Here is a 24,643-nt window from a genome sequence, read left to right as displayed (position 1 = left end):
CTTGCAAATTCTTTTGTAAAGGCACACGCCGGAGCCATTAAGGTTGCTACCAGAAAGTCGGACCTCTTCAAGGTAAGACAGAAAGACAACGAGATGCTCAGGGAATTCGTATCTCAATTCCAAATGGACCGAATGGATTTGCCACCGGTCACCGACGATTGGGATGTTCAAGCTTTTACTCAAGGTCTCAACACTCGGAGTTATGTAGCTTTGCAGCAATTAAAGCAGAATTTGATCGAATATCCAGTTGTCACTTGGGGCCGATGAACATAACTGGTATTAGTCGAAGATCAGGGTCGAGTATGATCAATCGAGGGCTCCATTCGGTTTGATTTATCCTAACAGGCCTGTGGATAGAGTTAAAAAGGACGTCGACTGGGAACTACAGTCAAACAAAGACCGATATCAGCCATACGATGGAGATCGGAGAAATAATGGGCCTGGACGCAACCCCGTTCAGAATGATAGAAGGAATGATCGAAGATAGAGCTCCTGATGGCTCATGAGCAAGAGTGGTTTCGATAGGGATGTCGGATCAAAGAAGCACCTCGATTTTCAAATATAACTTCAACGTAGATGCTTCTGCCATAGTATCAGCCATTGGACGTATCAAAGATACTAGGTGGCCCCGACCTCTGCAGATCGATCCGGCCCGGAGAAATCCAAACCAAATATGCAAGTATCATGGTACCCATGGCCATAAAATAGAAGATTGCAGACAACTAAGGGAGGAAGTAGCCCGATTGTTCAACGAAGGGCACCTTCGGGAATTCTTAAGTGATCGGGCCAAGAACCACTTCAAAAACAGGGATTCGAACAGACAGAACAAGCAGGAAGAGTCACAACACGTGATCCACATGATCGTCGGAGGGGTCGATATTCCTCAAGGACCGGTATTTAAACACACCAAGGTGACAATCGCAAGGGAAAAGCAAACATGGGACTACTTACCGGAAGAAACATTGTCTTTCAATGACGAGGATGCAAAAGGGATCGAGCAACCTCATAACGACACACTAGTAATATTTGTCCTAATGAATAAAATTCAAGTTAAACTTGTTTTGATTGATCCAGGTAGCTCTGCTAACATTATCCGATCAAGGGTCGTAGAACAGCTCGGCTGTCAAGACCCAAATCAGGGGGCCACGACTGGCACCGGTGCCCACTCAACCGAGCGCCATGGTACCTTATCCTTCTTTACTATAAGACACACACACACACACACACACACACACACACACACACACACACACAGATATATATATATATATATATATATATATATATATATATATATAATATTAGGAACTTAACTCACATAACTAATTCAAAAAAAGATTTATATAGATACATAGGGGCCGACAAGGTCGTTGACATGTCATACCTAAAACTATTCACAGGACACTGTCTGCAAAACCTTTAAGAAAACATGACCATAATATATAAGTCGGGACAGGGTCCCCGACATCCTCATAAAATAAAGTAACATATATAGGACGTGACTCGGCAATACTCCAGGAAGATGTGGAGCTCACCAACCAAAAGTTGATATCTGGAGGCAGCCTACAGTAGATGGTCCTCACCTCTCCTATCTACACCTACGTGGCATGAAACATAGCACCCCAGGAAAAGAGACGTCAGTACGATAAATATACCGAGTATGTAACACAGAAATGAAACGTAATAATAATAACAAGATACTATCTCGGGGAGAGATAAGAGTCAACTTATAACTTTTGACTTGCGGCTGAGGGTCATAACATATAGAATAAAACTCATCTCGCATATATAAATAAAACTACAATATAGTAGTTCTAATTACATCATTCTCGTGGCGTTAACTACCCAACTGATTAGTGGTAACTTCCCGACCGGCCATAGCGTGGTGGTAAATGTATGACTGCCTGACCTGCTGTAGCTCGATGGTAAATGTGTAACTGCCCGACCGACCATAGCGCGGTGGTAAATGTATGACTGCCCGACCAGCCGTAGCTCAATGGTGAATGTGTAACTGCCCAACCGGTCGTAGCTCGGTAGTAAATAAAGATGTATGTGTCACTATATTATAAACATTAACATCTTTATCATATGCCTCAATGGGGACTAGAAACATACTTAGACATGCTTGAATATCATTTTACACAAATGAATAATGTAGACATCCTTAACTGATAAGAGTAGAAATACTTATGAAAAAACATTACGTTTACATATCGTTACTTGGATCATGCCAAAAGGAAAAGAAGGATTAGCCTTAACATACCTGGAGTAGGGAAAAATTCATGTGATATTCTTGAGAAGGTTTACATTGTACTCCCTTAAAATTGCAAAATCTCACGTTGCTTAAGATACCATGAAATCTCTGTTTGAATTATTAAAGATCTGTACCCCTCTACTTTAGATTCATATTGTCTTCAATGTTGGCTTCAGGTTGCCTTTTACGTTAGCTTCATATGGTCTTATTAGAGCATTTGCAATTCTTTCCAATGTTGAAGATATGTATCTTTTTAATTGTTAAAAGATATTTAGCCTCTTTGAATTTCAAGGATTTTCTTTTAATTGGTTGCCACCTAACCTAACATGATTAATGAGTCATTTGTTTTGGGTAGTAGCTTTCTGCCACGTGGGGGTAGGGAGGAGTTTTAATCTTATCCCATAACTAATTAATTAATTAGGTAATATCTTATTACCCGATAATTAACCAATTACCCACATAATTAAGAATTATCTCAAATTACTTAAAATTCTACTTATTTTTAATACACTTTATACATCATACTATCACGGTCATATGGTACCTTGGTCGTGTGGTATATTGTATAGCACGAATCCAAAAATACGGGGTATTATAGCTTGGATCGTATTTTATCACAAAATGACAAACTTCGGCAATACTCAATTTCTTCGATTAGTTAACCCTCTGACCTTATAACACTTACTTATCACTTATTATAAATAACACAAATGCTTATAACCTCAAAAATAATCTCATTCCCGAGTCTACGTCGATTAACTTACGACGAAACTTTAACGTACGAAATGCTGGATGCAATATCGGCCTACAAGATCAAATTGTGCCTGCAGCCTAAGTACTTAATGGCTTCAACATGGCGAGTGAAACCACCAAAGGTGAGATTATTTTGCCAGTGAACGTGGTCGGGACCATCGAGGAAATAAAGTTCCACATAATCGAGGGTGACATGAGGTACAATGCCCTGCTCGGAACGCCTTGGACCCATAACATGGGGGCAGTACCCTCGACCCTTCACCAAGTTCTGAAGTTCCCGATGTCAGAGGGAGTCAAAACAGTGTACGGGGGGCGGCCCGCTGCTAGGAGATGTTCGCAATCCGTGAAGTGATACAGGTGTCAGCACTTTCTTCAGCAAAGGGATCAGATTAAAAGGGAAAATAGGCATCTAAATAGCAACCACAGGCACTAGCCCCGACCCAATTGGAGAAGCGGGGGATCGATGAGGGTGACGACTATGGGATACCTCGATCTTTCATAGTTCCCGATGACTCCTATGCCACTAAATCAACAGTCGAAGAGCTGGAACAAGTCATATTGACCGAACATCAGCCCGAACGAAAGGTATACCTGGGCACGGGGCTAACCCCCGAGCTCAGGAAGAAACTTATTCATTTCCTTACAACTAACATGAATTGCTTTGCTTGGTCCCACCTTGATATGACAGGGATCCCACCGGAAATTACTGCTCACAAACTGAGCCTAGATCCTAAATTTTGCCCGGTGAAGCAACAAAGAAGGCCCTAGTCCGAAATTAAACATGCCTTCGTCAAGGACGAGGTAACCAAACTTCTCAAAATAGGATCCATTCGGGAAGTGAAGTATCCCGAATCCCTAGCAAACGTAGTGGTAGTCCCTAAGAAGGGAAATAAACTTAGAATGTGTGTAGATTATAAAGACCTGAATAAGGCATGCCCCAAGGATTCTTTTCCTTTGCCAAACAACGATCGTATGATCGATGCATGGATGGCCATGAGACTCTCAGTTTTCTTTATGCCTATTCCGGGTACACCAAAAATACAAATGAACCCGGAAGATCAGGAAAAGACTTCGTTCATCACAAAGTATGGAACCTACTGTTATAATGTATGCCATTCGGACTAAAAATGCTGGTGCAACCTATCAACGCCTAGTGAATCAAATGCTCGAAGAACATATAGTTAAATATATGGAAGATTATATTGATGATATGCTAGTTAAGTCCCTGCGAGCAGAGGACCATTTAAAGCATTTGAAGAAACCGTCGATATACTGAGGAAGTACAATATGAAGCTCAACCTAGAAAAGTGCACATTCAGAGTTGGCTCGGGCAAGTTTCTCGGCTTCATGGTGTCCAATTGGGGGATCGAGATCAACCCCGATAAAATCAAAGTTATCGAGGATATCAAGATCGTAGATAATGTAAAGGTCGTGCAGAGGCTAGCCGGGCCCATAGTCGTCGTGGGCGATTCATTTCGAGATCCTTAGACATGAGTCACCTATTCTTCTCATTGCTTAGGAAGAAGAACAATTTTGCATAGACCACGGAATGCCAGCATGACTTGGAGGAACTAAAGCGGTACTTATCGAGCCTGATGCTGCTTCATACCCCAAAAATGGACGAATAACTTTACTTATACTTGGTAGTTTCGGAGATTGCGGTAAGTGGAGTCCTAATACGAGAAGAACAAGGTACATAATTCCTTGTTTATTATGTTAGTTGGACCTTAGGTGAGGCCGAGACTAGATACCCACACTTAGAAAAATTAATGTTTGCCTTAATAAGCGCATATATGAAACTAAAGTCGTACTTCCAATGTCATCCAATATGTGTTGTGACCACTTATCCTCTTCAAAATATTTTGCACAAACCCGAACTGTCGGGCTGATTGGCCAAATGGGCCATCGAAATTAGTGGTTACGATATTGAGTATCGACGCCGAACCGCCATCAAGTCTCAAATCTTAGCAGATTTCATGGCTGACTTTTCGCCGGCCCTCGTACCCGAGGTTGAAATGGAACTGCTGATAAAATTGGGTACATCTTTGGGTGTCTGGACCCTCTTTACGGATGGTGCTTCGAACGTGAAGGGGTCCGGACTAGGCATCGTACTAAAATCACCCACGAGTAATATAGTTAGATAGTCTATTAGAACTATGAAATTGACGAACAATGAGGCCGAATATAAGGCCATGAATTGCACATCTCGAACTAGCTAAGAGTTTGGGAGCCGAGGTCATAGAGGCCAAGTGTGATTCCCTCCTCTTGATAAACCAACTTAACAGGACTTTTGAAGTCCGAGAAGACCGAATGCAAAGATACTTGGATAAACTACATACAACTCTACATCGGTATAAGAAATGGACCTTGCAGCATGTACCTAGAGAACAAAACAGTGAGGTCGATACTCTTGCCAATCTAGGTTCATCGGTCGAAGACACGAACTCAACTCGGGGACTGTCGTACAACTCATGAGGTCGGTGATCGAAGAAGGCCACGCCGAAGTAAATTCTACGAGTTTGACCTCGGATTGGAGAAACAAGTACATAGAGTACTTAAAGAACGGAAAGCTCCCATCGGATCCAAAGGAGTCGAGAGTTCTACACGCAAAGGCAACACCGTTCACTTTGTCCGAAGACGGAACGTTGTTTAGAAGTATGTTCGATAGACCGTTGGAAATATGTTTGGGACCGGGAGACACCGATTACGTCCTACGGGAAGTTCACGAACGCACTTGTGGAAATCATTCTGGTGCCGAATCATTGGTCCATAAAGTAATCAAAGCAGGATACTACTGGACCGATATGGAGAAAGACGAAAAGGAGTTCATTCGAATATGCGACCAATTCCAAAGGTATGTTCCAATGATTCACCAGCCCGGAGAGTAGTTCCATTCGGTCTTATCCCTATGGCCGTTCATGAAGTGGCGAATGGACATTGTCGGCCCTCTTCTATTGGCCCCAGGTAAGGCTCAGTTTATTTTATTTATGACTGATTATTTTTCTAAGTGGGTTAAAGCACAGGCTTTCGAGAAAGTCAGAGAAAAAGAAGTCATAGACTTCATCTGGGATCATATCATATGTCGATGACGAATGCCCTCCGAGATCGTATGTGATAATGGGAAGCAATTCATCGGCATCAATGTGACTAAATTTCTCGAGGATAATAAGATCAAGAGAATCCTATCGACGCCTTACCATCCCAACGGAAATGGATAGGCCAAATCGACCAATAAAACCATCATTCAGAACCTTAAGAAGAGATTGACGGCTGCCAAAGGGAAGTGGAGAGAGATATTGCCCGAGGTTCTATAGGCGTACCGCACAATGTCAAAATCCAATACCGGAGCAATATCATTCTTATTAGTTTATGGTGCCAAATCTCTAATCTCGGTTGAAATCGGAGAACCCAACATCAAATTTCGATATACAACAGAAAAGTCAAGTAATGAGGCCATGAATATGAGCCTAGAATTGCTGGATGAAAGACGCGAAGTTGCCCTCGTCCGATTGGCCACTCAAAAATAGCGGACCGAAAGGTACTACAATCGAAGAGCAAATCTTCGACATTTAACACCGGGGATTTGGTGCTAAGAAAGTCATCCTCAACACTCGAAATCCAAATGAAGGAAAGTTGGGTCCAAACTGGGAAGGACCATACCAAGTTCTCGAAATCATCGGAAAATGGTCCTACAATCTTGGTACAATGAACGGCGAACAATTACCGAGCAACTGGAACATATTGCACCTAAAATGATACTACTGCTAAGGTACGACCTTTTCCATTTTCATTTATATTTTAAACTAACTCCTACAGGTGCTCAATCAGAAACAGCATTGGACTCCTCGGCACGAAGACTTTAGGTCTGAAAGCACACATTACACTCTTTTTTCCTTAGATCGGTTTTGTCCCAAAAGGGTTTTCCTGTGAGGTTTTTAACGAGGCAACCAGTGATCGTGCTAACTTAAAACGAGTCAACAGTATCCGAGGCTTCTTTACAATCAACCTTGAATACTAGGGGGCATTACCCTCGAGTGTCAACTTTGTTGCAAGCAAATTTGTTACGCAACGCAGTATTATGTCGATGTTATGCTCTGCAATAATATATTATGATTAATGTTATGTCCTACAATATTAAGTTATGACAGTGTTGTACCATGTAGTATTACATTACCATGATATTATGCTTCGCAGTAATAAGTTATGATGATGTTTCACCCTACAGTATTTTACGTTAAATCTGTCGTAAGGTAATTGACATCAGTCCAAGGAAAAGATTATTTGGGGATTATAAGGATTATGCTATTTCACAAGTGATGAGTAAATTCGTGAAGGTGAGAGGGAAGCAAGTCAAGGAAAATGAATTTTCGTCTAAGTTTGGCATGTTGGGATAAAATACGGTCCGAGCAATAATATCCGATATTTGTGGACTAGTACCATACAAGGTACCATATGACCATGGTAGTGAAATGTATAAAGCGTATTAAAAAAATGTAGAATTTTACGTAATTTGAGGAAATTCTTAAATATTACCTAATTAAATTAATTGAAAACTTTGGATAAACATCAAAGTATGAACGTGGAATCCTGTCACGACCCCAATCCCTGGTCGTGATGGCACCCAACACGATGCTAGGCAAGCCCGACCAATTCGTCACTCACAATCCCTTATGTAGAATTCATTACCAATTAATAGGATTTAATGCCAAATTAACATGATTATGACTCTGTAGTAATAGATAAACAGTACAAAAAATCCATACAATATCAATATAAATCCCACCGATCTGGTGTCACGAGCCAAGAGCCTCTAATACAAGTCTGTGTAGCAACCTATACATAAAGTTGTCTAGAATGCGGAAAATAAAGAGGATAAGGGGAGAAATCGGGTCCTGCGGATGCCATGCAGCTACCTCGATGACTCCGGAATAAGCTGAACAACAGCAGAAAGCTCAAACTATGCCTCCGGGATACCTGTATCTGCACACATGGTGCAGGGAGTAAAGTGAGTACTCCAACTCAGTGAGTAATAGCAATAAATAATGACTGACGGAAAGAAAACTCATAAAATCACTACGTAGTTCTATATTTAAACGGTGAGAATATCAAAAAAAGCAACTGAATGAAGAAGTCAGTTGAAAGTCCTTTAAACCAGTATTCATTTCATTACTCCTCGCGATAACCGAATTCATATTTGTACTATTGCGGCGTGCTGCCCGATCCACATAGTATACTGCTGCGGCATGCAGCCCGATCCATACACATAAATATATATACTGCTACGGCGTGCAGCCCAATCCATATATATATATAAACTACTGCGGCGTGCAACCCGATCCAAGAATAGTCGACTGCGCTCACTGGGGGTGTGCAGACTCCGGAGGGGCTCCTTCAGCCCAAGCGCTATACTACTGCGGCGTGTAGTCTGACCCATATAATATACTACTGCGGCGTGCAGTCCGATCCACATAATATATATACTGCTGCGGCGTGCAGCCCGATCTATAGCATATCAAATACCCTCACAATGGGGTTCTCGACCCCTCTCAGTCAATATAGACTTGGCCTCTCGGGCACACTAAGATAAGACGGGGTTCTCAACCCCCATGTTACTCTCATTAGGATTTAACAATTTCTAAAGTTGGTTCATATTATGTTTACCAGTTAAGAATATGACTGAGGGTATGATTTCGACAAGGAAAGTGAGGTCAACCAATACAAATGCCCCCTAAGGGTTCTACAGATCGGTACAAGGCCCCAAACATGGCAACTAGCCCATAATATAATGATATTAATTAAGTCTCAGTCAAAAGTGCAGTAGAGTCATCAAACAGGATGGACCGAGTCCAAATCCCCAGTAGTAACAGACCTCACGCTCATCATACAGCGTGTGTCTCATCTCAACATAGCACCACGTTGTGCAAATCCGGGTTTCAAACCCTCAGAACATCATTTATAACCATTACTCACCTCAAGCAGGCCGAAATCCTAGCTCGCTACTCCCTTGCCTCGCAAATCAACCTCCTCGAGCGTCAAATCTGATCAAAACCACAAGTAATACGTTACAATAGGCTAAGGGAATACAACCCAATCGAAAAGACTCGAAAAATATCAAAAATCACGAAGTTGGCAAAACCCGAGCCCCGGGCCCACTTCTCGAAAAATCGAAAAATTCACATCACCGGATTTTTTATCTCGCCACGAGTCTATACATATCAAATTTACCAAAATCCGAGCTCAATTACTCCCTCAAACCCCAAATTTACATTCAAAAGGTCAAGCCCTAATTCTTCCCTTTTTAATCAAATTTTTCCATGAATTTAAGTGTTGAATCCACAATTAAATGATGTTTCTAGGCCATAGGACTCACCTCCAATTGATTCCCAGTCAAAACCCTCTTTAATCCTCGTCAAAAGCTCTCAAGGTTACTCAAAAATGGAGGAAATGGGTTTGGGTTCGCGAATGAAATATTGTTAACATTCTGCCCGGATCACTGTAGCTAACTCTATGCGATCACATTCAAGCCCCTGCGATCGCATAGACCAAAATCTGCAGCTCCAGAATTAACCCTATGCGATCGCATCCTATACTCTGCGATCGCATAGCATAATGACCTTAGCCTATGCGATCGCACACCTGCTCCTGCGATCACATTGAACAAATTTCCACGAAAATCCTGGATTAGCTTTACACTGTGCGATCGCAACACCTGCTATGCGATCGCATAGCACAACCAAACAGCCCCGAAAATCCTTCTATGCGATCGCAGCCCTTGCTAAGCGATCGCATAGAGCAAAATTGCTCTGCACTGACTACTGCATTTCTGCAACATTTTCCAACTTCAAAAATTCCCGTTAGCCATCCAAAATCACCCCGAGGCCCCTGGGACCTCAACCAAAAGTGCCAACCCGTCCTAAAACATCATTCAAACTTGTTCCAATCATCAAAACACCACAAACAACACCAAAAGCATCAAATTACATCGGATTCAAGCCTAAATTTCTTAAAAACTTCCGAAATACGCATTTGATCAAAAACCCGACCAGCACACTTCCAAATGATCTAAATTTTTGCACACACATCCAAAATCATCTAACGAAGCTACTACAACTCTTGGAATTCCATTCTGACCCCCGTATCAAAATCTCACCTACCAACCGGAATTCGCCAAAATACTAACTTCGCCAATTCGAGCCTAATTCCACTCCGGACATCCAAAATCAATTCCGATCACACTCCTAAGCCACATGTCAACCCCCGAAGCTAACCAAATTAGCGGAAATCACATCTGATCCCTCTAACTCAATAGTCAACATCCGATTGACTTTTCCAAAACAAGCCTCCCTTAAAGAGACTAAGTGTCTCATTTCCTATCGAAACCAATCCGATTTAACTCTAACACAACGAATACCGATAACGAAACATGAAGAAGCATAAAATGGGGGAAACGGGGCAGTAACTCACATAACGACGGGCCGGGTCATCACATCCTCCCCAACTAAAACAAACGCTCGTCCTCGAGCGGGTCAAGAAACATACCTGGAGCCTCAAACAGGTGAGGATATCTGCTCCGCATCTCCCACTCGGTCTCCCAAGTAGCCTCCTCCACGGGCCGACCTCTCCACTGCACCTTCACCGAAGCGACATCCTTTGATCTCAATCTCCGAACCTGAAAACCCAAAATAGCCACTGGCTCCACATCGTAGGTCAAATCATCACCCAACTGGACCATGCTGAAGTCTAAAACATGAGACGGGTCCCCAACATACTTCCGGAGCATAGAAATATGGAATACCGGATGCACACTTGACAGGTTGGGTGGCAAAGCAAGCTCATAAGTCACCTCCCCAATCCTCTGAAGCACCTCAAAAGGCCCAATGTACCGAGGACTCAATTTACCTTTCTTCCCAAACCTCATAACACCCTTCATGGGCGAAACCTTCAGCAAGACCTTCTCACCAATCATGTAGGATACATCTCGAACCTTTCAGTCCGCATAACTCTTCTGACGTGACTGAGCCGTATGAAGTCTTTCCTGAATCACCTTCACTTTCTTTAAGGCATCCTGAACCAAGTCTGTTCCCAACATCCTAGCCTCGCCAGGCTCGAACCAACCAACCGAAGATCTACACCGTCTCCCATACAAGGCCTCATATGGTGCCATCTGAATGCTGGACTGATAGCTGTTGTTGTAGGCAAACTCTGCAAGTGGCAGAAATGCATCCCAAGAACCTCCGAAATCAATAACACAGGCACGCAACATGTCCTCCAGTATCTGAATGGTGCGCTCGGATTGTCCGTCCGTCTGAGGATGAAACGTTGTGCTCAACTCTACCTGAGTACCCAACTCTCTCTGCACGGCTCTCCAAAACTGCGAAGTAAACTGAGTACCCCTATCTGAGATAATAGACACTGGAACCCCATGCAATCGGACAATCTCCCGGATAAAGATCCCTGCTAGTCGCTCCGAAGAATAGGTAGTACATACTGGAATGAAGTGCGTGGACTTGGTCAGCCTGTCCACGATCACCCAAATCGAATCAAACTTCTTCAAAGTCCGAGGAAGACCACTCACAAATCCATAGTAACTCTCTCCCACTTCCACTCAGGAATAATCATCCGCTGAAGTATGCCACCCGGTCTCTGATGCTCGTATTTTACCTGCTGACAGTTGAGACACCGAGCCACATACCCTACTATATATTTTTTCATCCTTCTCCACCAGTAGTGTTGCCTCAAATCCTGATACATCTTCGCGGCACCTGGATGGATGGAATACCGCGAGCTGTGGGCCTCCTCCAATATCAACTCCCGAAGCCCATCCACGTTGGGCACGCAAATCCGGCCCTGCATCCTCAACACGCCATCACCATCAATGGTCACATCCCTGGCATCATCATGTTGAACCCTATCCTTAAGGACAAGCAAATGTGGATCATCATACTGGCGCTCTCTGATGCGGTCATACAAGGAAGACCGAGAAACTACACAAGCCAACACTCGACTAGGCTCTGAAATGTCTAATCTCACCATTCGATTGGCCAAAGCCTGAACATCAACTGCAAAGGGCCTCTCCCCAACTGGAATGTACACCAAACTCCCCATGCTAACCGCCTTCCGGATCAACGCATCGGCCACCACATTGGCCTTCCTGGGGTGATACAAAATGGTAATATCATAATCCTTGAGCAACTCAAACCATCTCCACTGCCTCAAATTAAGATCCTTTTGCTTGAACAAATGTTGAAGACTGTGATGATCGGTGAATACCTCACAAGATACGCCATATAAATAGTGCCTCCAAATCTTCAAAGCATGAACTATGGCAGCTAACTCTAAGTCATGAACAGGGTAGTTCTTCTCGTGGGGCTTCAACTGACGAGAAGCATATGCAATCACTCTACCCCCTGCATCAACACACAGCCAATCCCAACTCTCGAAGCGTCACAATAGACGGTATAAGAACCTGAAGCTGATGGTAACACCAATACCGGAACTGTGGTCAAAGATGTCTTGAGCTTCTGAAAGCTCTTCTCGCACTCGTCCAACCATACAAATGGAGCACCCTTCTGCGTCAACTTGGTCAAGGGCGATGCAATGGATGAAAATCCCTGAACAAACCGGCGATAATAGCCTGCTAACCCAAAGAAGCTACGAATCTCTGTGGCTGAGGACGGTCTAGGCCAACTCTAAACCGCCTCTACCTTCTTTGGATCAACCTGAATACCCTCGCTGGACACTACGTGGCCCAAGAAAGCCACTGAATTAAGCCAAAACTCACACTTGGAGAACTTTGCATAAAGCTTCTCCTCCCTCAATCTCTGTATACCACTCGCAAATGTTGTGCGTGCTCCTCCTGGCTACGCGAGTACACCAATATATCATCAATAAAAACAATCACGAACGAATCCAGATATGGCCAAAATACACTGTTCATCAAATGCATGAACGCGGCTGGGGCATTAGTCAGCCCAAAGGATATAACAAGAAACTTATAGTGCCCATATTTAGTCCTGAAAGCAGTCTTCATAATATCTGAATCCCTGATCATCAACTGGTGATAGCCTGAACGAAGATCAATCTTGGAGAATACCCTTGCCCCCTGAAGCTGGTCAAATAAATCATCGATACGGGGCAGGGGATACTTGTTCTTCACTGTTACTTTGTTCAATTGCCTGTAGTCAATGCACATTCTCATTGTGCCATCCTTCTTTTTCACAAATAGAACAGGTGCACCCTATGGGGACACACTAGACCGAATGAACCCCTTATCTAGGAGTTACTGAAGCTGATCCTTTAGTTTTTTCAACTCTGCCGGTGCCATACGATATGGAGGAATGGAAATGGGCTGAGTGCCCGGCACCAGGTCAATACCAAAATCAATGTCCCTGTCTTGTGGCATCCCCGACAGGCCTGCAGGGAACACATCGGGAAACTCCCTTACAACTGGAACCGAATCAAAGCTAGGAGTCTCAACTCCAACATCTCTCACATGAGCCAAATATGATAGACAACCTTTCCCAACCATACGCTGGGCCTTTAGAAAAGAAATCATCTGCTAGGCACATAGTCAGTCACGCCACGCCACTCGATCCTCGGAACACCTGGTATAGCTAAAGTGACTGTCTTAGCATGACAGTCTAGAATAGCACGGCATGGAGATAGTCAATACATGCCCAAAATGACATCAAAATCCACCATGCTCAATAGCAATAGATTCACTCGGGTCTCCAGACCCCCAATAGTCACCACACATGACCAGTATACATGGTCTACAACAATAGTATCGCCCACAGGGGTAGATACATGAACAGGTAAAGCAAGAAACTCATGGGGCATACTCAAATAACGAGCAAAGTATGATGACACATAAGAAAAGGTGGAACCGGGATCAAATAATACAGAGGCATCTCTGTGGTCGACTGAAACAATACCTGTAATAACAACATCTGAAGCAATAGCATCTGGCCTGCCAGGAAGTGCATAGAAACGGGCCTAACCGCCCCCTGATCGACCTCCCCCTCTAGGGCGACCCCTGGCTGCTTGACCTCTACCCCTAGCTGGCTGGGCGGGTGGTGAAGTAACTAGAGCAGAAGTCGAGGGCTGACCCCTCTGTTGAGATGGGCTAGCAGCACGGCGAGGACACTCCCTCCACATATGCCCGAACTCTCCACACTCATAGCAACTCCCGGGTGTTGGGAACTAGGACTGAAGGGAACCCCTCGTGCCAGAGTGGCTAACTGATGCACTCGGCCTGGAAGAACCCTGAGCAGGTGGAGCACGAGACGAACTCTGTGCTGGAAGAGCGCTGAGAGATGGCTGACTCTGCTGAGAACCCTGATAACCACGACCAGAAGATCCACCTCGGTACTCAGGTTGAGCTGACTGAACGGGCTTGAAAGAACGACCCCGACCCTGCTGGAACTGTCCCCTCGAAGGAGCACCACTGAAATTGCCAGAACCTTGAGGCCTCTTGGCCTCCCTCTCCTCTCTCTCCTGACGGCGAGCCATCTCAATATCACGAGCAATATCAACTGCATCCTCAAAGGAAATACCTAGAACTCTCTCTCGAGTCATCAGAATACGAAGGTGATAATTAAAACCATCCACGAACCTCTTAATCCTCTCTCGATCGGTCGGAACTATCCATGAGGCATAACGAGCCAACTCAAAAAATCTCGCCTCATACTGAGACACAGTCATATCTCCCTGGCGAAGCCACTCAAACTGTCTACGCAGCTCCTCCTTCTGAGACTGCGGTATCCACTTCTCTATGAAGAGAGTGGAGAACTCCTGCCAAGTCAAAGGTGTTGCACCTGCCGGCCTACGCCGCTCATACGCCTCCTACCAAGTGAAGGCCGCTCCAGTAAACTGAAATGTGGTAAAAGCCACACCACTGGGCTCAAGAATCCCTGTTGTCCGAAGCATATGCTGACACTTGTCGAGAAAACCCTGGGCATCCTCGCCCTGAGCACCACTAAAAGAAGGAGGCTGAAGTCTACTGAACCTCTCGAGACAACGCTGCTCATCGTCTGGCATAACTGGAACCCTGTACTCCTGAACGGGTACCACTGGCTGAGCTGGAGGTACCTTTGGAGTCTGTAACCCCTGCACTACCTGCTCAGGCGTACGAGCAGCAGGGATCTGATTGCCTCCCCCAACCTGTGAAGTAGCTGCTGCTGTGGTGGCTGAAACTGCCTGAGCCAGGCCTGTGCAAACTATCAAGATCTGGGCCAATGTCTCCTGGAGACCCGGTATCACAATGGGCACAACTGGTGACTGCACTGGTGCTGCTGGAGCCTGGTCCTGAGCTGGGGCAACTAAAGGATCCACAGGTGCTGCCCTGCAGCTCTGCCTCTACCACGACCGTGTCCACGGCCTCTAGTAGCCTCAATAGGTGGTACTGGTGGTCGTCCGGCGCGTCCGGTAGCTCAAGTCCTCACCATCTATGAGAAAATGGAATAAAGAGAAATTTAGTATTTGGATCAACGAGTTCGCACGACAAGAATTTCAAGAATGTGGAATTTTTCTAACAGGTTCTGCAGCCTCCCGAGGATAAGTACAAACGTCTCTGTACCGATCCGCGAGAATCTACTAAACCGGCCCAAGACTCGCAAGACCTAGTAACCTAGGCTCCGATACCAACTTGTCACGACCCCAATCCCCGGTTGTGATGGCACCCAACACGATGCTAGGCAAGCCCAACCAATTCGTCACTCACAATCCTTTATGTAGAATTCATTATTAATTAATAGGATTTAATGCCAAATTAACATGATTATGACTCTGTAGTAATAGATAAACAGTACGGAAAATCCATAAAATATCAATATAAATCCCACCGATCTGGTGTCACGAGCCAAGAGCCTCTAATACAAGTCTGTGTAGCAACCTATACATAGAGTTGTCTAGAATGCGGAAAATAAAGAGGATAAGGGGAGAAATCGGGTCCTGCGGACGCCATGCAGCTACCTCGATGACTCCGGAATAAGCTAAACAGCAGCAGAAAGCTCAAACTATGCCTCCGGGATACCTGTATCTGCACACATAGTGCAGGGAGTAAAGTGAGTACTCCAACTCAATAAGTAATAGTAATAAATAATGACTGATGAAAAGAAAACTCGTATAATCACTATGCAGTTCTATATTTAAACGGTGAGAATATCAAAAATAGTAACTGAATGAAGAAGTAAGTTAAAAGTCCTTTAAACCAGTATTCATTTCATTACTCCTCGCGATAACCGAATTCATATTTGTACTGCTGCGGCGTGCTGCCCGATCCACATAGTATACTGCTGTGGCGTGCAGCCCGATCCATATACATAAATATATATACTGCTACGGCGTGCAGCCCGATCCATATATATATATATATACTGCTGCGGCGTGCAGCCCGATCCAAGAATAGTCGACTGCGCTCACTGGGGGTGTGCAGACTCCGGAGGGGCTCCTTCAGCCCAAGCGCTATACTACTGCGGCGTGTAGTCCGACCCATATAATATACTACTGCGGTATGCAGTCCGATCCACATAATATATATACTGCTGCGGCGTGCAGCCCGATCTATAGCATATCAAATACCCTCACAATGGGGTTCTCGACCCCTCTCAGTCAATATAGACTTGGCCTCTCGGGCACACTAAGATAAGACGGGGTTCTCAACCCCCACGTTACTCTCATTAGGATTTAACAATTTCTAAAGTTGGTTCATATTATGTTTACCAGTTAAGAATATGACTGAGGGTATGATTTCGACAAGAAAAGTGAGGTCAACCAATACAAATGCCCCCTAAGGGTTCTACAGATCGGTACAAGGCCCCAAACATGGCAACTAGCCCATAATATAATGATATTAATTAAGTCTCAGTTAAAGTGCAGTAGAGTCATCAAACGGGATGGACCGAGTCCAAATCCCCAGTAGTAACAGACCCCACGCTCATCATACAGTGTGTCTCTCATATAAACATAGCACCACGTTGTGCAAATCCGGGGTTTCAAACCCTCAAAACATCATTTATAACCATTACTCACCTCAAGCAGGCCGAAATCCTAGCTCGCTACTCCCTTGCCTCGCAAACCAACCTTCTTGAGCGTCGAATCTGATCAAAACCACAAGTAATACGTTACAATAGGCTAAGGGAATACAACCCAATCGAAAAGACTCGAAAAATATCGAAAATCACGAAGTTGGCAAAACCCGAGCCCCGGGCCCACTTCTCGAAAAATCGAAAAATTTACATCACCAGATTCCTTATCTCGCCATGAGTCTATACATATCAAATTTACCAAAATCCGAGCTCAATTACTCCCTCAAACCCCAAATTTACATTCAAAAAGTCAAGCCCTAATTCTTCCCTTTTAATCAAATTTTTCCATGAATTTAAGTGTTGAATCCACAATTAAATGATGTTTCTAGGCCATAGGACTCACCTCCAATTGATTCCCAGTCAAAACCCTATTTAATCCTCGTCAAAAGCTCTCAAGGTTATTCAAAAATGGAGGAAATGGGTTTGGTTCGCGGATGAAATATTTTTAACATTCTGTTCGGATCACTGTAGCTAACTCTATGTGATCGCATTCAAGCCCCTGCGATCGCATAGATCAAAATCTGCAGCTCCAGAATTAACCCTATGAGATCGCATCCTATACTCTGCGATCGCATTGAACAAATTTCCACGAAAATCCCAGATTAGCTTTACACTATGCGATCGCAACACCTGCTATGCGATCTCATAGCACAACCAAACAGCCCCGAAAATCCTTCTATGCAATCGCAACCCTTGCTATGCGATCGCATAGAGTAAAATTGCTCTGCACTGACTGCTGCATTTCTGCAGCATTTTCCAACTTCAAAAATTCCCGTTAGCCATCCAAAATCACCTCGAGGCCCCCGGGACCTCAACCAAAAGTGCCAACCCATCCTAAAACATCATTCAAACTTGTTCCAATCATCAAAACACCACAAACAACACCAAAACCATCAAATTACATCGGATTCAAGCCTAAATTTCTTAAAAACTTCCGAAATACGCATTTGATCAAAAACCCGACCAACACACTTCCGAATGATCTGAATTTTTGCACACACATCCAAAATCATCTAACGAAGCTACTGCAACTCTCGTAATTCCATTCCGACCCCCGTATCAAAATCTCACCTACCAACCGGAATTCGCCAAAATACTAACTTCGCCAATTCGAGCCTAATTCCACTCCGGACCTCCAAAATCAATTCTGATCACACTCCTAAGCCACATGTCAACCCCCGAAGCTAACCAAATCACCGGAAATCACATTCGAGCCCTCTAACTCAATAGTCAACATCCGGTTGACTTTTCCAAAACAAGCCTCCCTTAAAGAGACTAAGTGTCTCATTTCCTATCAAAACCAATCCGATTTAACTCTAACACACCGAATACCGATAATGAAACATGAAGAAGCATAAAATGGGGGAAACGGGGCAGTAACTCACGTGACGACGGGCCGGGTCGTCACAAATTCCCCTTATCCCATTTGAGTGAGTCATTGCTTAAATGTCACATTTTTAGAATTTAGGAGGCTTAGTCATTACCTCTCCCATTCATCCCCCTTACGTAAACCATAATGCAAACTTTATATTAAGATTCTCTCTTTGTGTCATCCAAGTTACTACACACCCAAGTAGCAAAACAATATAATAGCTGTAGACATGTGATTTTTGACCCTCCCCAAGATTTTTATATTTTAGCATGTAAATATTTAGTTTAGGACTAATATAGTTATTTCAACTAATTTTGACTCTATTTGCTTTATTTTATCACAAAAAAATATTTCGCTTATTTAGCTAGTTAATATTTTTATCTAGTTACTTTTAATTTATCTACTAAATTCAAAAATACAAAAATAATTCTAAGAATGTTATCTTAATTTTATAATGATTTTTCTATTTTTTTTATCTTTTAGTACGATATTTTGAAAATACAAAAAAATAGTTTTATTTTAATGGTCAGTCTTATTTTAATAGTTATTTTATTTAAGTAGGATTAATTAATAAATAAAGTAGTATTTTAGTCTTGTTCACCGAGAAAAGAATAAAACATGGGCTTGAGCTACCCATTTTTATGCCTAATTTTGGACCTAGCCCATAATTTCTAGGCCCATACCCCTTAAACTAAAAACCCTACAAATACCTAGGACCCCTAACCTAGAATGAAGGAGCCGAAACTCAAAAAAATCGGACCTTAGGAAACCCCCCCCCCCGAAGTTCACGGCAGACCCCAAAAAAGAAGAAAAACTCCTCTTCTTTCTTTGAAAATCGGCAGATCCCAAAAGATAGACCCATGTCTCTTTCACTTGGATAAAACCAGCAAACTCCACCATACAAATTTCACCAGCAGCAGTAGCCATACCCCCTTTCTTCTTTTCTTCTTCCTCATCATCAATCACTAATTTTTCTTCTATTTAAACCATGTAAAAAGACTCCTTAAAATTCCATGAAAAGTCATAGAAAAGCAGCTCAAAGGCTCCGAAAAGAGAGCTAAAAAATATGCCCAGAAATAGCCATTAAACCCAGCTGAAATCCACCACTAAACCTCCATTAAACCATCAAAAATCAGCTGCAACAGCTGGAAAAAATGCAGCAACAGTGGCTGCGAGAGACCAGTCAAAATTGATTGTTTTAACACCTAAAACCTGTCCAAAAGCCATTCAATGACGAGGTATTCTTGTTCGAGTTTGAGGATCTGTCGAGGTCGACGATATTGTTCCGGATTCGAGCTGTTATACAAGTTCTTCTTTATCAATATATTAACAAGCATTTGGCAACAATGAAGGTCTGTTTCCTTTTCATATGGTCAATTGGTTAAATTGACATCAATATATTGTATATTCCCATGATTGTAATCAAACACGGTTCTTATTGCTTTGTTTTAATTATTTTGTCTCATCTTAGTTTCTATTTTTCTTAGTTATGTTATTGACTTTGCACATAATCTGTTTGTTTAAATTGCTCAATGGTGAATTTTGTTTGATTTGCTAAATAATAGTTTAATTTGTAGTATGTATATCCTATGGTGTAGCGTAGATTGGATGTTGCTCCAAAGTTTAGGATAATAAGACTCGGGTTTGATGAAATGAGCCATAGAAAATGAGTTTAGAGTTGGACCGTTGGGTGGTTTTGAAATATAGCATTTGGACTTTGATTTAAAAATTGGAAGATTTGGACCTTTATAATTTTTGGGATTCAGTTGTTAGGCTATAGAGTGTTGGTACATGCTGGCCTATTTGCTCCTTTAACTAATTTACTCTATTCTCAAAAAATTCGTTCAATAACTATGACTTCACAATAATCTCAAAGTAGTTTTAGGAAGAAACAATTAAATTATGAATTTTGTAGATTGCTTTAGGCACGTAATTTAAAATTACCTTCCTAAAATCGAGTGTGCATTTCATGTGATCCAAATCCAAATCTTAACAACATTAAATAAAATGTGTCTCGGACTGCGGGTGCATTTCATGTGGCATGGTCCAAAGACGCGTTTTAGATGACGTTGACATCTTCCTTAAAATGATTAAAAGCGGTTAATAATTTAAGATCTACCATAGGCTAAAACATGTTTTAAAATCAGATAATAGGCCAATGATAACAGTTGAGCGACCATGCTAAAACCACGGAACCGGGAATGCCTAACACCTTCTCCCGGGTTAACAGAATTTTTTACCTAGATTTCTGTATTCGCGGACTGTAAAACAGAGTCAATCTTTTCTCGATTCGGGATTTAAAACCAGTGACTTGGGACACCATAAATATCCCAAGTGGCGGCTCTGAATTTAAATAAAATAATCCCGTTTCGATTGTTACTTTAATTGGAAAAATTCTCTTTATACCCCTTTACGGGGGTGTAGGTAAAAAGGAGGTGTGACAGCTCTGGCGACTCTGCTAGGGATCGAACCCAGAACTTTGGTTCAGGGTTCAAGAATTCGAGCTTAGAATAACTGTTATACTTGGCTTTTATTTATTATCTGATTTTTTATATGTTTTAGCCTAATGTGCTAAATGTTGCTTTTACCGCTTTAATATTGTTTGAACTGTATATAAATTGTTATGAAACCTTCTTCTCTTTGAGTCTTCTAAATCATCTAGGAAGTGTGCACTTCGTGTGACTTCTTTTCTGTTAGAGTCATATCCCAATTTTAGAACGAGGTTCGGACAAGTTGCAAAGCCGATGAAGCTTTTGTATTCCCAGTACGCTGCCCCTCCTCAGCTCGAGCTATCCGCTCGGGTAAGCCAGGTCTAGCACAATACACCCAAGTTTTTAAACCTAGAATAAAATAGCCTCATGTCGGATCCCTAGTAGGAACGTTTGTTTGCATCACATGCATTTGACTTTGGGGACTCAACATAGGGGTTGAGTCCGTCTAGGACAAGTGTACCCAAATTAAAAGACCATCCTGATGCATCTTACGTGCTACTTGTGTATCTGTTTGTTTCGGAATGCATGTTGACTGGCTTCTAGAATAGGGAAAGAAAATTAAAAAAAAAAGACAGTGAGAAGTAGGTATTTGAATTATCCTGAAACTCTGCCGAAATTTTGAAAAAAAAAGAGAAAAAGTCATTTCAAAAAAAGTCATATTTTCCTGTTGCTTCAAAACGGGCAAACTATGCGGGTCTGATTCTCACCGGATGTGAGATACGTAGGCAAACCTCATCGATTCCGGCCCCCAATTTTCAAAAATCCAAAAAAAATCTTTTACTTCCTTCTTTAGAAAAGTTTTTCTTTGAGACCCCAACTTCTAAAAATACAAAAAAAAAAATTCTTTTAGTTGCTTCTCAAAATCAAAAAATACAAAAATATTTTCGTTCTTCTTTCGAAAATTGAAAAGAAAATTCAAGATTCAAAAATATTTTCTCTTTCTTTAGAAGTACTTCTTTCCTAACTTCAGAATAAAAATCCATAAATGCAAAAATATTTTTCTTTCTTCTTTAGAAGTTTTTCTATCGAAATTCCAAAAAAAAAACAATAAAAGTCGAAATTCAAAAGAAAAGGAAAAAAATCTCTCTTCTTTAGAAGTCTTTCTTTGCAAAAATGCTGAGGAAAAATCAAAATCCAAAAAATATTTTCTTTCTTCTTTATATGTCTTTCAATAAAATAAAAAATTCAAAAAAAAGTTAGTTTATTTACTTTATTCATGATCTTCCCGAACTACGCAAGATCTGATTCATGTTCCCACATGATACGTAGGCAACCCACATCAGGTTCGATCACCATTAAAAAGAAATGAAAAAAATGAAGAAATGAAAAAATATTGATAATAATAAGGACCGACTGAGTCCATTCTAACATGTTTTGTTTTGAATTGTGAAGAAAGTTGAGGTGGTCAGTTTGTGGTAAGCTGGTAACACAAGATCCAAGGAAAAATGATAACTGACATCGAAACTATTACAAGTGCTCAAGAGACTCAGGGTTAGAGGGTTCAACAAGAGTCTATGGTGTTTGAGAAAAATAGAATACTGGAACAGCAAATGACCAAAATGTGTCAAGCATAGGCCAGTGGTCAAGGACAGCCTTGTCATGAGTCACAATTTGCTACACAGCAAGAGCAGTACCACTCTCCTGAGTACCACTCGTACTCGTTTGATCTTCCTGCAAACATTGAGAAGCCTGCCCGAAAGATGGTACAGGAAGAAATGACCCAAAGAGTGAAAAGCTTAGAACAACGGTTGAAAAACATGCAAGGGTTGGCCGGTCAAAAGAGTGTTGCCTTCAAAGATCTATGTATGTTCTCCGATGTCCACTTGCCGCCTGGTTTCAAGACTCCCAAATTTGAAAAGTATGATGGACATGGAGATCCCATAGCCCACCTGAAAAGGTATTGCAATCAACTGAGAGGTGAGGGAAGAAATAAAGAATTGTTGATGGCTTATTTTGGGGAAAGCCTTACGGGAGTAGCCTCCGAATGGTTTATGGATCAAGACACGTCTCGCTGGTCTGTCTGGGATAACATGGCACAGGACTTTGTCAAACAGTTCCAATACAACATTGGCATTGCCCCAGACCGCAATTCCCTTTCAAACTTGAAGAAGAAACCAACTGAAAGTTTCAGGAATATGCCATTAAATGGAGAGAGCAAGCGGTCAGAGTTAAGCCACCCATGGATGAGCACGAGTTAATTACTGTCTTCCTTCAGGCTCAAGAGCCAGATTATTTTCAAAACATGATGTCCGCAGTGAGTAAATCCTTCTCGGAAGCAATCAAAATGGGAGAAATGATTGAGAATGGTCTTAAGACAGGCAAAATTATAAGTCAAGCAATTCTCAAAGCCTCAACTCAGGCTGTCCCGATTGAATCCGATAATTTTAGTGACACGAATGAGAAGCACGAAGAAATCATGATGACATCAGGGTCGAGAAGAGGTCCTAGAAGAGCATCTCGAAGGTATGAGCAACCTCATCAGGCTTCTCATGATTCCCCTGAATACTATTATCCGCTTCAGAACCCTCAATACTCTGTTGCTACACCTCAGTATGTTGCCCGGCCACCAAAACACCCCAGAAGGCGAGCACGAGCATCACAAAATCTCCACTAGCTCCCATAAATTTTTCAGGTACCGTATAACCTACATCCAGGCCAGAGGTATAGAGGGGAACAAAAGTTGAAAGATAATTTTACACCAATAGGAAAGTCCTATGCAAGCTTGTTTGAGAAATTAAAGCATCATGACATGATTGCACCTATTCCTCCAAATCATGTGGACCTACGTGCAAGAAGCTTTGACCCTTCTAAAAGGTGTGAATATCATTCCAATGCCCAGGGGCACAATGTCGAAAGTTGTCGGGATTTGAAAAGAGAAATAGAAAGTATAATCCAGGAAAACCTAATTGTGATTCAAGAAAGTGACACCCAGAATATCGCGCAGAATCCTTTACTTGCACATCATGGTGCACACTTTATGGGGATGATGCCTGGTGACATGGAGTATGAGAATCCTCTCGGGAACTTGCTAACTGAAGTTAATGATTTTGATATTGGATAAGGCTCTGCTGATTCTGATGAGCAAATTTATGGCTAAATATCAAGCATAGCAATTGAAAGTCATTCCCTCATCACTAGGAAGGAATCTTGGTAGCTTGTTTTCATGTTTTTTCTATTATCTGGGTTATTTCAGGGTTATGATCCAGATTTTATTTGTTTTATTGAGTCAAATCCTTCTATCCCTCCATTCTATTTGTGTGAGTCTTGTCTTTCTGTTTTGTTGCTATTTTCATTAGCTGGGTTATTTAGGGTTGTAACTCGGATTTTAGGTTATTTGTCTTGTTGTTTACTCAATGAAATACAGTTTGTCCTTTTGTGTCATTCTATGCTTAGTTCTTTTCCCACTAGTTTTAATAACATGACATGTATGCGGAATTTTGGCCAGATCTTAGGAACTGATTTAATCTGGAATTCGATAACTAAAAAAAATGCTTTTGAGGATGAATAAAGAGTTGGAATACTTTGGAACTAAGGTCGAGTAAAATTCACCTTCAAATCATTGTGAAGATCAGGCTTGAGGATGTTTAATCAATTGATGTTTGTTGGAAAGTTTGTCATTAAGGGATGAAAAAATGTCTTGTGACCACGGCACACCAAGAAGACAGACATGTTCGTCAATGCTATG

The 24,643-nt window shown here is 42.2% G+C and overlaps 1 long non-coding RNA gene across 1 annotated transcript; it reads left to right on the top strand.

The window, feature by feature from the left end:
- Positions 1-19,251: 19,251 nt before the first annotated feature.
- Positions 19,252-24,339, top strand: LOC142176672 (uncharacterized). Its single transcript, XR_012705388.1, has 2 exons — positions 19,252-19,818; positions 22,351-24,339. It is a non-coding gene; the product is annotated as an uncharacterized LOC142176672 (long non-coding RNA).
- The last annotated feature ends 304 nt before the right edge of the window (positions 24,340-24,643 follow it).

Source organism: Nicotiana tabacum, chromosome 22, assembly GCF_000715075.1.
Source record: "Nicotiana tabacum cultivar K326 chromosome 22, ASM71507v2, whole genome shotgun sequence".
NCBI classification, from domain to species: Eukaryota; Viridiplantae; Streptophyta; class Magnoliopsida; order Solanales; family Solanaceae; genus Nicotiana; species Nicotiana tabacum.
Note: the sequence above shows the minus strand (reverse complement) of the source record. Positions and strands in the feature narration are given on the sequence as shown.